The 9,862-nt window shown below is 43.9% G+C and overlaps 1 protein-coding gene and 1 long non-coding RNA gene across 20 annotated transcripts in view; one reads left to right on the top strand and one right to left on the bottom strand.

Annotated features, from left to right (window-relative positions):
* KIF1B (kinesin family member 1B) overlaps window positions 1-9,862 on the top strand; it is a 176,983-nt gene that overhangs the window by 101,428 nt on the left and 65,693 nt on the right. The gene's annotated exons all lie outside the window — the stretch shown is intronic.
* Window positions 496-9,400, bottom strand: LOC144336367 (uncharacterized). Of its 3 annotated transcripts, none has more exons than XR_013408092.1 (4): window positions 9,257-9,400; window positions 7,518-8,224; window positions 5,489-6,878; window positions 496-1,171 (listed from the first exon to the last, which is right to left on the bottom strand). It is a non-coding gene; the product is annotated as an uncharacterized LOC144336367 (long non-coding RNA). The 3 variants fall into 3 exon arrangements; XR_013408095.1 differs by having other exon boundaries at window positions 5,489-6,891; window positions 7,534-8,224; XR_013408093.1 differs by lacking the exon at window positions 9,257-9,400 and having other exon boundaries at window positions 5,489-6,891; window positions 7,534-8,237.

Below are 9,862 nucleotides of genomic sequence, written 5' to 3'. Positions count from 1 at the left end.
CTTTTCTCACAAAAGATGAATAAGGATATTACTTTCTGATTTGAGTTTAACCGTGTTTTCAGTTTTTTCTCTACATACTCTTGGTTTGAAGTTCTTTCAAATGAAATTATTTATTTCCCTTCCTATAGGTAGAAACTAAATTTCTAAAAAGTTTTGAGTGACTCTGCAGCTTTTCTTTCTCCTTTAACCTCTGCTTTTCTTCACCCAGAGTATCAGTGGTGCACTAGAGAGGAAACAGGACAAAGCAGAATATTTTTCTGGAATGGACCACTGGTCTCAATGAAAATTTGTACCTGACATTATTTTTTAATGTTTAGAAGCAACGTAATCATGCATCATGGGGTAGAATACAAAATCCACATGAGTTTTTAATATGAAATCTGGAACTTCAGAGAATTGTTATGCCTGAATTGGTCTGCTTCCGGCCTCATACCTTTTTCCTTCAGGTACTTTGTATTCCTCTGCTGTTGGAGAAACTGATGGAAAAGTTGCAGTGTTCCTACTGTTTGTAGGGTGACACGGAAGATTACAGTGTGATATGTGTAGTGACTCTGTGCTGATGAGACTGTGACCACACAGTGCTGCTAGTGGTGAGGAGCTAAGTTAAGTGTTGTCAACAACTGGGGTGTCATCTTGGGTGTGGATATTTTCCTTCTGGCTATTGCTTGCTAATTATAATCTGCCATTAGGAGCCAAGCCTCTAATGTCTAAAACAGCCTAACTGGAAAACTCAGAATGATGATACTGATTTTACCTTAAATATCACCTTCTCAGAGGTGCCTTAATTGTGCCACCATGCTCTCTCATCGAGAATACTGCAGTACCCTAACTTGTCTCTTTGCTTCTATTCTTGACCCCCGTAATCCATTGTCCACATAGCAACCAACATCATCTTTTAAAAGCATAAATCATATCTTATCAGTGTCCTCAGGGGCTTTCCATTGCATGAAAGAATCTTAGTCTTATTGTAGTCTCCAAGGCTTTACATGTTTTGGCTGCTTACCAACCACTCTTAACACTGTCACTCTCACACCACAGATACTCTGTCTGCCCTTTTGTTCCTTGTATATGCCAGGTTTCTTCCCACCTCTGGGCTCTTGTACTTCTCAAGCCTGGATCCCGTTTCCATCATGCTTACCTCCCCTTCCAGACCTGAGCTCCTGAGCTCTTTCTGCCCAGCCCACCATAAGTTGACTCACTGTTTTAATAATGATGGCCTGTAATTATCTTTTCTTTGTACTTGTTTTGTTCTTCCGTGAGAATGTAAACTCACCTAGAATAAATGCCGTATCTATCTTACTCACTTCGCCAGTCATATAAATCCATTACCTGGAAGAGGGGTTCTCAAACTGTTATGTCAATTAGAATTTGGGGTCTTACAAGAACACAGACTATTGGGCCCACCTCCAGAGTTTCTGATTCACTAGGTCTGGGGCGAGACCTGATAAATTTGCATATCTGATAAATTCCCAGGTGATACTGTTGCTGCTGGTCCAGTAACCACCTTTGATAACCAGTGATCTGGAATGGGGGCTTGGTAAGCATTTTCTGTAAAACGCTGGATAGTAAATATTTTAGACTTTGTGGACCATGTGGTCTTTTTTGTGAAACTGTTCAACTCGTTGTAGTAGGAAAGCAGCCATAGACAGTATGGAAACGAACAAGGGTGGCTGTGTTCCAATCAGACTGTTTACAGAAACAGGCAGGGGGCTGGATCTCACCTGAAGGTCATAGTTTGCCGACCCCGATCTAGAAGGTAGCTACTTCTGATAAATATTTATCTAAAAGATCAGTATGTGACTGTGTATGTGATCTAGAAGACAGATATATGTCAGTTGCTGGGATAAGTGGTAAGTGACAAATGTGTGGTCCCTGGCCTCATAAAGTTCTCAGAGTTGTGGAGGGAGACAGCTGTAATAACCACACCGGTAGTGAGTCAGTACATTTGTGACAAGTGCCATGGTGGAAAAATACAAGGTGCTCTGAAAGGGTTTAACGGGTGCCTTTGGGAATGAAAGGTGGCCTCTCATTGCTCTTAGCTGACAATGTTTTTGTTTCACTGAGGAAAAAAAGCAATCAGAAGAAAACTTTGTTTTCTTCCTTTGTCTAGTTTTGCCTGCATTCCTGTACTGGGCTTTCCCTCCTGTTAGTGGATGAACTGTCCTTGATCCTCTCCTAGCCCAGCCCTTGCTCCCTGCATTCCATACCCTCTCAAGAACTTGTTGAACATTTACCCACTTCTCTTTTACGTCATCAGTTTCTCTCCTGGATTATTACTGCCAGCATGCAAACATGTCACCAGTTGGAAAAGTTTTCTGTACTTATTACGTCCCACTTACCCACTTCCCATTCTTTTTTTTTTTTTTTTTTTTTTTTTAGATAGAGTCTCACTCTGTCACCCAGGCTAGAGTGCAGTGGCACAATCTCAGCTCACTGCAACCTCCACCTTCCAGGTTCAAGTGATTCTCCTGCCTCCTGAGTAGCTGGGACTACAGGTGAACGCCACCACACCTAGCTCATTTTAGTATTTTTAGTAGAGACGGGCAGGGTCTCACCATGTTGACCACGCTGGTCTTGAACTCCTGACCTTAGGTGATCCACCCGTCTCAGCCTCCCAAAGTGCTGGGATTACAGGTGTGAGCCACCGCTCCTGGCCCCATTTTTTCTTTTCATTATTTCCTATCCTCATTCTTACTGGAACTCATCTAGTCAGACTCTTGTTCTCCCCTCACCGCCAAAGCTGCTCTTATCAGGGTCATGAAAGCTCTTCTTGATGACGGATTTAGTACATTTTCTCAGTCCTTATCTTACTGAATGTCTCTGGCATTTGACACAGTTGCCTACTCTTCATGGGACACTTTCTTCTCTTGGCTTTTTCTTTTCCTTGGACCTTTCTAGCTGCTCCATCATGGTCTCTGGCCACAGACCTTGGCTATTTCTATATGTTTCTCTGTTCCCCCTTCCATTTTTGTACTGATGATGAAGATAATGATAACTGGTATATTGAGCATGTATTACGTGTATTTATACACATAAACCTTTTACATGTATTGACTCATTGAGTCCTCACAACACCCCTCTTCTGTGAGGTAGGTATTGCTTATTCCCTTTTCACATACTTTCCCAGTGTAACATGGCTACTCAGCGGGGCAACCAGAGCCAGTCCCAGGGAGTCATTCTGTCTGCAAACCTCTGCCCCACCTCGCCTTCTGCTGATTCTCAGGTGTCCTCTCTCCAGCCTGGGCCCCTGCCCTGAGCTCTAGATTCTGACATGCAACTACTACCTGACATCCAAATCACTGGCAGGCAGGCACCTTGCATTTGAACCATTTGAACTGGAGCAGCTAGCTCAAGGCAGAAATCCAAGTCATCTTTAGTTTCTGTTTTTCTTCACATCTCATGATCAGATCATCAGTAGATCCTGTTTAAACACTCTCCCTGTAAAACATATTCTGACTCCATCTCTTTTCACCACCTTTGCTGCTAATACCCTGGTCCAAGCCACCACAGTGCTGGACGGTGCTGTGACAGCCTTGTGACCATTCTTCTTATTTCCATAGTTCCTCCTAAGTCCCACAGAGAATAATGTTTTTAAAACATATCCCAGGCTGGGCGCGGTGGCTCAAGCCTGTAATCCCAGCACTTTGGGAGGCCGAGGTGGGTGGATCACGACGTCAGGAGATCGAGACCATCCTGGCTAACCCGGTGAAACCCCGTCTCTACTAAAAAATACAAAAAAACTAGCTGGGCGAGGTGGCGGGCGCCTGTAGTCCCAGCTGCTCGGGAGGCTGAGGCAGGAGAATGGCGTGAACCTGGGAGGCGGAGCTTGCAGTGAGCTGAGATCCGGCCACTGCACTCCAGCCTGGGCGACAGAGCGAGACTCCGTCTCAAAAAAAAAAAAAACATATCCCAGCTCTAAACCACCCAGCAGTTTCCATTAGTATATATCCCCAGACCTTACCATGGTCTATAAGGCCATCCATACCCCATTTGCTACCTGATTACATCCGCTGCATCTCTTACCCTTCTCTGTACTCTGCCATTCCATCCACACAAGTTTTCTTGCTTTTCCTGAAGTACATGGTGCCCCTTTCCGTTTCTGGACCTTGGCACTTGCTGTTATTATTACTTTGAGTAGAATAACCCCTGCCAAAGACCTCTACATGCTTGCTTAACCCTTCCCAGACCACTCAGTCTAGAAGTCTGTCTCCCATTCTTCTCCCTGGTAGTCTCTAACCCTACCTTTATCTTTCTTCATACTAGTACTCTGCACTAAAATCAGCGTATATTTTGTTTACTGTTTATCATCTCTGTCTCCCTTGTCAATGGAACCCTGTCTTATTGACCACTAGCATCTGGCACATAGTAGGAGCACAAAAGGTATTTCCTGAGTGGATGGATGGATAATGTTTTAAAAAGCATGCTCTGTATTGCCTGGGCTCAAGTTCCATTTTTAGCATTTGCTTAACCTCTTTCTCTTTAACATGAAGCTGACTATATAATACCATCTTTATTTTGTTTTTTGGTTTTTTGGTTTTTTATTGAGACAGATTCTTGCTCTGTTGCCTAGGCTGGAGTGCAGTGGCACGATCTCGGCTCACTGCAACCTCTGCTGCCCGGGTTCAAGCGATTCTTGTGGCTCATCCTCCCAAGTAGCTGAGACTACGGGCACATGCCACCACACCCCGCTAATTTTTTTTGTATTTTTAGTAGAGATGAGTTTTCCCATGTTGGCCAGACTGGTCTCGAACTCCTAACCTCAGGTGATCCGCCCACCTGGGCCTCCCAAAGTTATGGGATTACAGGCGTGAGCCACCACGCCTAGCCTAGTACCATCTTTATAAGGTTATTGGGAAGATTGTAATAATTCACATTTAACATTAAGAACACTTCCTGATATAAAACAAGCTTAAAAACCAGGGTAGATAGGTAGGAGAGAACATACTAGTAGAGAGAACAGCCAGTGCTGTGCCTTTATAAATATGGGGCTTATTTTGAACTAGTTGAATTTCTTTCTTTCTTTCTTTCTTTTTTTTTTTTTTTTTGAGACGGAGTCTCTCTCTGTCGCCCACGCTGGAGTGCAGTGGCGCGATCTTGGCTCACTACAAGCTCTGCCTCCCAGGTTTACACCATTCTCCTGCCTCAGGCTCCGAAGTAGCTCGGACTACAGGCTCCACCACCACGCCTGGCTAATTTTTTGTATTTTTAGTAGAGACGGGGTTTCACTGTGTTAGCCAGGATGGTCTCGATCTCCTGACCTCGTGATCTGCCTGCCTTGGCCTCCCAGAGTGTTGGCATTACAGGCGTGAGCCACTGCACCCGGCCATTAGGATTTCTTATAAACATAAATGCCTATGGAAAAAATTATTTTTATCACCACGCCCAGCTAAGGGGTTTCACCAGTCGGCCAGGCTGGTCTTGAACTCCTCACTCAGGTGATCCACCCACGTCGGACTCCCAAAGTGCTGGGATTACAGGCATGAGCCACTGCGCCCAGCCAAAATGTATTATTTTTTAATGTGCCTTCCATAATTAGTTTTTATCACAAAATGAACAGAACAATAGTATATGAACCTCATTAGCCATTTGTTGTGGGAAATGGTAATGATATACAGTGTGCTTTTTAAAAGCTCATAAGTAGCCCGGTTTGGGGAGGGGGCCAATTCTATAGATGATATTGATATTTTGACTATCAATTGTGGTCAAAATGCAGTTAAAGTTTTATGTTTGTTTGTTTTTGTTGTTGTTTTTGAGATGGGGTCTCGCTCTGTCCTCCAGGCTGGAGTGGAGTGGCACAATCTTGGCTCACTGCAACCTCTACTTCCTGGGCTCAAGTGATCCTCCCACCTTAGCCTCCCGAGTAACTGGGACTACGTATGCCCTCCACTATGCCCGGCTAAGTTTTGTGTTTTTAGCAGAGACAGGGTCTCACCATGTTGCCCGGACTGGTCTCAAACTCTTGAGCTCAAGTGATCTACCCGCCTCTGCCTCCCAAAGTGCTGGGATTACAGGCATGTGCCACCACACCTGGCCCAGTTAATGTTTTTAGATTCACAGGGCTATGGGAAATCTCTCATGTTAGTTTTGGTTACTAAAGCACAGCCACAGCTGTTAGGGAAGGTCATCCTCATTCCTTAACTGTCAGAGTCTGAGAATTTTGTGTTCATTGGTAGTTTGACCAGCCTGTCCACTTATTCTTGAAGAAATCCTCAAGATAAAGTATTTTTTTTTTTTTTTTGAGACGGAGTCTCGCTGTGTCACCCAGGCTGGAGTGCAGTGGCCCGATCTTGGCTCACTGCAAGCTCCGCCTCCCGGGTTTACGCCATTCTCCTGCCTCAGCCTCCGAGTAGCTGGGACTACAGGCGCCCGCCACCACGCCCTGCTAGTTTTTTGTATTTTTAGTAGAGACGGGGTTTCACCATGTTAGCCAGGATGGTCTCGATCTCCTGACTTCGTGATCCACCCGCCTCGGCCTCCCAAAGTACTGGGATTACAGGCTTGAGCCACCGCGCCCGGCCTAAGATAAAGTATTAACATTTTTTTCTACGTGATGATTTTTAGGTAAAACAGCAGCATTTCTGTTTTTGCTAAAATAATTCCGTGTAATGTATAGTTTTTCCCCTACTCCCCAGCTTTTTGAGACATTTCAAACAGAGAAGCTGAAAAAAATACTGTAATGAACTTTTGTATACCTTTCCTGAATTATGTGAAAATTATAGATATCATGACAGTTTACCTCAAATACTTCCATGCTTATCTCCTAAAATCAAGAATTTTTTTTTTTTTTTTTGGACAGAGTCTCGCTCTGTCACCCAGGCTGGAGTGCAATGGCGCAATCTCAGCTCACTGCAAACTACGCCTCCCAGGTTCAAGTGATTCTCCCACCACAGCCTCCCAAGTAGCTAGGACTACAGGCACTTGCTATCATGCCTGGCTAATTTTGTATTTTTAGTAGAGACGGGGTTTCACCATGTTGGCCAGGCTGGTCTTGAACTCCTAACCTCAGATGATCCGCCTGCCTCGGCCTCCCAAAGTGCTGGGATTACAGGCACGAGCCACTGTGCCCAGCCAGGAATATTCTCCTAATACTATCCCATCTAGGAAATTGAATACAGATCCAATATTGATTCAATATTATATCATGTACAGTCCATTTTCAAATTTCCCTAATTATCTCAAAAATTAGGAGAGTGTTTTAATCCAAGATCCAGTCAAGGTTTATATATTTCATTTGGTTATGATTTTTTAAATTTTTCATAATACTGGTATTTTTGAATTATCTAGGTCACATTCTGATTTATCTGATTATTTCCTCAATATTAGATTCAAGTTAAACCTTTTTGTTAAGAATGCTATAAAGGGGCCGGGTGCGGTGGCCCACGCCTCTAATCCCGGCACTTTGGGAGGCCAAGACAGGTGGTCACCTGAGGTCAGGAGTTCGAGACCAGCCTGGACAACATGGTGAAACCCCGTCTCTATTAAAAATATAAAATTTAGCTGGGCATAGTGGTGCACACCTGTAGTCCCAGTTACTTGGGAGGCTGAGGCAAGAGAATTGCTTGAACCTGAGAGGCAGAGGTAATAGTGAACTGAGATTGTGCCATTGCGCTCCAGCCTGGGTGACACAGCAAGACTCCATCTCAAAAAAAAAAAAAAAAAAAAAAAGAATGCTATAAAGGGGCCACGCACGTTGGCTCACTGTTGTAGCCCCAGCTACTTGGGAGGCTGAGGCATGAGGATCACTTGAGCCCGATAGGTCTAGGTTATAGTGCGCTATGATTGTACCATTGCACAGCAGCCTGGGTGACAGAGGGAGACCTTGTCTCCAAAAAAAAAGGAAAAAGATTGCTGTAATGGTGATGTTGTGTACTTCCCATTGCATCACATCAGTAGACATAAAATGTCAATTTGGTCTATTATCGATAATGTTAAAGTTTGGTAAATTTGGTTAATGTGATGTTTCCCAGCTCTCTCCATTGTAAATATTTCATTTCTCTTCTTACTAATAGATATCTGGGCATGGACTTTGGATCATATGCATATTCTGTTTCCCATGCATCTTTTACTCAATTATTTTAGCTTTTTGTTGTTTGTTGTTGTTGTTGTTGTTGTTGTTAAGATGGGATCTCTTTCTCTGTCGCCCAGGCTGGAGTACAGTGGCATGATCTCAGCTTACTGCAGCCTCCACCTCCCGGGCTCAAGTCATCCTCCTACCTCAGCCCCTCTAGTAGCTGGGACTACAGGTGTGTGCCATCACACCTGGATAATTTTGGTATTCTTTTGTAGATGTGGGGTTTGGCCGTGTTGCCCAGGCCAGTCTGAAATTCCTGGACTCAAGAAGTTTGCCTGCCTCAGCCTCCCAAAGTGCTGGGATTATAGGCATTGAGTCACTGTGCTTAGCCTATTTTAGTATTTATTAATGATCCTTGCTTGATTCAATTATTACTTGTGGGGTTGCAATGTGGTGATTTTCCAATTGTCATTTCTTCTGCATTTATTAGCCACCTTTTTTTTTTTGTTTGTTTTTCGGATGGGATCTTGCTATGCTGCCCAGGCTGGAGTGGCTATTCACAGACCTGATCATAGCACACTGCAGTCTTCAACTCCTGGGCTCCAGGGATCCCAGGGGCTGGGCATGGTGGCCCACACCTGTAATCCCAGCACTTTGGGAGGCCAGTAACTGCCTCAGCCTCAGCCTCTTGAGTAGCTGAAATGAACAGGTGCATGCCCCATGCCTGGTAATTAGCTAGCTTTTTAAAAATTTTTATTTAAAGAAGAGTTTCCCCTTTTTCTTTCCTTCTTTCAGTATCACCATGGAGTCATGAATTCTTTCTATATTCAATGTACTATGTTATTTTTCTGTTGATTTATTGGTCAGTGGGATCCTGTGTCCTTCTGAAATGGCCCCAGTGGTGTTTGAGTTCTTCTATCCTTTCTGACACAAAATATTTCAGACTCACCTGGTACTTTCCTTGCTTCAGACCTGGAAACAGCTATTTTTTTCAAGGAGCCCTGGTTCCTTTTAGTGGCCGTGGTATTTAGAAACCAAGATGTAGGTGCTAAGAATACTTAAAAAATAACCTTTAAAAAAATTGCCTGAGGCCGGGCGCAGTGGCTCACACCTGTAATCCCAGCACCTTGGGAGGCCGAGGCGGGTGAATCACAAGGTCAGGAGTTTGAGACCAGCCTGGCCGACATAGTGAAACCCTGCCTCTACTAAAAATACAAAAAATTAGCCCGGCATGGTGGCGCACACCTGTAGTCCTAGCTACTCGGGAGGCTGAGGCAGGAGAATCGCTTGAGCCTGGGAGTTGGAGGTTGTGGTGAGCCGAGATCACATCACTGCACTCCAACCTGGGTGACAGAGTGAGACTCTATCTCAAAAAAAAAAAAAAAAAAATTGCCTGTCATTTTGATATTGTATTATCATGTAAGAGGGCTTTCACATGTTTTTAAAATGGTTCATCTCTTGGTCCTTCCTCTAGTACTGTGTGGGTAGGCAAGTCAAGTGCTAAAATCTTCATTTAAAGATGAAGAAAGTGAGGGTTAGAGTGGATTTAACTTTCTCAGAATTATAAGGCTAGTAAGAACAAGTGCCAGGACCCCAAACCCAAGCCTTTTACCTGTTTAATTTTTTGTTTATTTTTCTTTTTTTTCATAACATGTAGTCTCCTAAAAAGTGTGTTTAGATATCTAATAAAACTACGTAGTTGGCTGGTGGTCTTGGTCCCTGCCTGCCCATCTAAAGAGAACACTTCCTTTGTGAGAATAACTGACAAATGACCAGAACCATAGAGGATAATGCATCCTTGTGAGCATTGCTTTGGGAGCTCCTTTTGTAATGGAGTTTGCTGAATGGCTT

This window comes from Macaca mulatta, chromosome 1 (assembly GCF_049350105.2).
Source record: "Macaca mulatta isolate MMU2019108-1 chromosome 1, T2T-MMU8v2.0, whole genome shotgun sequence".
Lineage (NCBI taxonomy): Eukaryota > Metazoa > Chordata > Mammalia > Primates > Cercopithecidae > Macaca > Macaca mulatta.
Note: the sequence above shows the minus strand (reverse complement) of the source record. Positions and strands in the feature narration are given on the sequence as shown.